Here is a 4,494-nt window from a genome sequence, read left to right as displayed (position 1 = left end):
GGGTGAACAACTGAAGTGCTTCAGGGTGTGTACAGAGGACACGACATGAAAGAAAAACAACAGTACAGTGCATTTTATCCAAGTCTCCAGTGCTGGGAGTCCAGAGGTGTGCCAGGGAAAGAGAAAGGGAAGACCTTGTCAAAGGACCTTATGCCACTGTCCTACAGCTCTGACCCATGACTGCCTTCTGGGCATGGATTTAATAGTTCTGACATTTCAAGATCTTATTTCTTTTGAATTGTAGTTATTATCCACTCATCTACTGATGGGCAGCATCAGTATATGGGTAGATAATAAAATGGCTATTGTAAATAACTCTGTTATGAACATAGGAGAGCATATGTTCTTTCAAATTCATGTTTTGGGTCTCCTTGGATATATTCCCAGAGGTGGAATTGCTGGGTCAAAAGGCAGACCCATTTTTAATTTTTTGAGGTAACTCTGTACTGCTTTCCACAGTGGCTGAATAAATCTGCATTACCACCAACAGTGCAAAAGGGTTCCCCTTTCTCCACATCTTTTCCAGCGCTTGTTTGTTGGTTTATTGATAATAGCCATTCTGACAGGTGTGAGGTGATATCTCATTGTGGTTTTAATTTGCATTTCTCTGATTATTAGTGACACTGAGTAACTTTTCATGTCTATAGGCCATCCGTATGTCCTCTTTGGAGAAATGTCTACACAGGCCCTCTGTCCACATTTTAATTGGATTGTGTTTTTTTTTTTTTTCTTGGTGTTGAGTTGTATAAATTCCTTATAAATTTTGGATATTAAGCCCTTATCAGATGTTCCAATAAGTATATTCTCCCATTCTGCAGGTGGTTGTTTCATTTTGTTGATGGTTTCCTTTGCTGTGCAAAAACTTTTTAGTTTGATGTGGTCCCCTTTATGTTCTTTTGTTTGCCTTGCCTGAGAAGATACAACATAAAAAATATTGCAATGAGAAATGTCTGAGATATTATTGTCTATGTTTTATTCTAGAATATTTATGGTTTCAAGTCTAAATTTTAATCCTTTAATTAATTTTCAGTTTATTCTTATGCATGGTATAAAAAAGTGGCCTAGTTTCATTTTTTTGCACATATCTGTCCAATATTTCCAACACCATTTATTGAAGAGACTGTCTTTACTTGGTGTATGCTTTTGCCTCCTTTGTTAAATATTAATTGACCATAAAGATATGAATGTATTTCTGGGCTCTCTATTCTGTTCCATTGTTATGTCTTGTTTTTATGTCAGTACCATGCTGTTTTGATTACTATGGCCTTGTGGTATAGTTTGATATCAGGTAGTGTAATTCCTCCAACTTTGTCCTTTCTCAAGATTGCTGTGGCTATTTTTGGGTTTTTGTGGTTCCATATAAATTTTTGGAATATTTGTTCTAGCTCTATGAAATATGTCACTGGTATCTTCATAGGAATTGTGTTCAATCTAAAGATTGCTTTGGGCAGTATGGACACTTTAATTATGCTAATTATTCCTATCCATGAATATGGTATATGCTTCCACTTTTGTATCCCTTTTGCATCCTTGGTTCAATTTATTCCTCATCATTTTCTTCTTTCTGAAGCAATTGTGAATGGGATTGTTTTCATGGTTTCCTTTCCTGATAGTTCATTATTGGTGTATCACACTATGGTACACTTACGCATGGAATAGTATTCAGTTATAAAAACAAGGAAATCTTACCTTTTGTGACAGCATAGATGGGCCTGGAGAGTATTATGCTAAGAAAAAGACAAGTACCATATGATTTTACTTATGTGTGGAATCTAATGGAAACATAAACTAACAAGCTAAATGGAAACAGACTCATAGTTACAGAGAACAGACTGGCAGCTCTCAGATGAGAAGTGGGTTGGGAGCTAGGTGAAGATGGTGAAGAGATTAAGCAAAGAAAAAAAAACCTCATAGACACAGACAAGAGTATGGTGATTAACAGAGGGGAACGTGGGTAGGGGGAGGTAGGAGAGCATAAAAGGGGGATAAATAATCATGGAAGAAAACTTGACTTGGGGTGGTAAACACACAATACAATATAGAGATGAGTTATTATAGAATTATATTCCTGAAATTGAGATAATTTTATTAATATCACCCCAATAAATTCAATACAAATTATTTATTTACATTTTTATTTTAAAATTTGTATTGACCATTGCTGGTATGGTTTAGCAGATTGAGCGCTGGCCTGCAAACCAAAGGGTCACCAGTTCAATTCCCAGTCAGGGCACATGCCTGGCTTATTGGTCAGGTCCCCGGTTGGGGATGTGGGAGAGGTAACCGCACATTGATGTTTCTCTCCCTCTCTTTCTCCCTCCCTTCCCCTCACACTAAAGATAAATAAATGAAATGATTTTTTAAATAAAATTTTTATTAAATTTGTTGGGATGACACTGGTTAATAAAATTATATAGTATCAAGTGTATAATTCTAAAATACATCACCTGTATACAATATAAAATCTGATTTTTATGTGAAATATCATGATATTAAATATTGGAAGAAAATATTTACAAACTTAAAACATTCGGCAAATAAAATGAAGCTTTTTAGCAGTCTGGATTCTAGTTCACAAGCTCAACAGACCATACAGTCTTTTTTCACACAGAAAGTCCTAAATATTCTTAAGCATTTAACTTAGTTACCAACATCACTAAGGAAGCCTTCTCTAATTTCTTCTTTACAAGAAAAGTGCTTTGGATGTTTTTTTGTACTTCCCCGTAAAATAGCTAAAAATTTATTGGTTATCTACCCTTTGCCAAACATGGTACTAACTACTCTACATATATTCACTCATTTAATCTCTCCATCAACATAATGAAGTAGGTGCTTTAATTATTCCTATTTTAAAGATGGTGCAAATGGGACACAAAGAGGTTTAGTGACATTCCCAACATATGGCTAGTAAATAATACAGTGAGGATGCAAAGCCTTACATAACAAAGGCCACATTATTAACCACTATAATGCAATAATTTTCAAATTTTATGACATAAGTACTAGAGTTATTGCTGTGACCATATGTTTGCTCTCTGGACTGTTAACATAGATTATGTTCTTTTTCTTTTATTCATCAGAGTGATAACTTATGAAGTACCCAATATATATGAATTGAATGAATGAATGCAAAAATGAATAAATGAGTTGATGAAGTATAGAAAAAATTCAACAGTGCCCTTATTATTTTTAATTTTAGAAGGTTATATCCTTTCAATGTAAAATTTTAAATATATAGTAAAATATGAATTATATAAAATGTCTCCATCTTCTAATTCTCTCTTGCTTCATGTGTTCCTAACCATGAATCCCAGGGATGAACACAGTTAACAGTTTCAGGATTTTCTCTTCTTTTGGAAATTTTACAGATTCTCTATAATTTGAAAAAGGGACTACATAACCAATAAAACTGCAAAACAGGCTCTATTTTAAGAAAAATATTCAAATAAATGTACAACTCTCAGAAGAGTCTAGAATAAAGTTTCCACTACCATTAAGATCTATTTCCTTTAAAAATAATAAGAAGTCATATTGTAGCTCTTTGGAGATAACTGGGTTGGCCAAAAAGTTTGTTTAGTTTTTTCCATATAATGATTCTAGTAATGCTTAGCTGTCTCTAAGTTTATTCAAAACAATTTTGTTAGATTGTATTGTGACAGCTGTCACATCAGCCTGCGTTTAAAAAAAAAAAACTTATCAAAATTGGTGAATTTTTGTGCAGCCATTTTAATATTGAAGGTGAAAAAAATAAATATGTAACATTTTCAGCATATTATGCTTTATTATTTCAAGAAAGGTGGAAACACAACTGAAACACAAAAAAAATTGTGCAATGTATGGAGAAGGTGCTGTGACTAATGGAACATGTCAAAAGTGGTTTGTGAAGTTTTGTGCTGGAGATTTCTCACTGGATGATGCTCCACAGTTGGTAGACCAGTTGAAGATCATAGTAATTAAATTGAGACATTAATTGAGAACAATCAATGTTCTACCATGCAGGAGATAGCTGGCATACTCAAAATATCCAAATCAATAAAGTTATTGGAGAAAATGAAAAATGTGTCTCTTTTTTTTTATGGAAAATCCATACGGAACTTTTTGGCCAACCCAATATTATATATAGGTAAGTGAAACTATGATATTTATTTTATTATTATCAATGCTGTGAAATTTAAACTGAATTTGAACTAATTACAGGGAAATGAGTCTAACATTGGTTCAAACCACTCAGAAAATCATACTTCATTGGGGTGCTACAATACAGAAGGAAAAACTAGAAGGACATCCTTAGAACAGTTGCTGTTTAGCAAATTCCAACTGCAAGGCAGATGGTGGAAAGTACACCAACAGACTTTAGTATACAAGCACTTATAGGTAGGTGACCAGAATAATATATGCATGACCAAGATTCCACAGTGTGGTGAGAAGAGAGAATTCAGATATATACAGGTACAAGGTCAATATATAACTTTATACTATAGAATGAATGATTGT

Source organism: Furipterus horrens, unplaced genomic scaffold (genome assembly GCF_987537825.1).
Source record: "Furipterus horrens unplaced genomic scaffold, mFurHor1.1.pri manual_scaffold_17, whole genome shotgun sequence".
Taxonomy (NCBI): domain Eukaryota; kingdom Metazoa; phylum Chordata; class Mammalia; order Chiroptera; family Furipteridae; genus Furipterus; species Furipterus horrens.
This window is presented reverse-complemented; position numbering follows the sequence as displayed.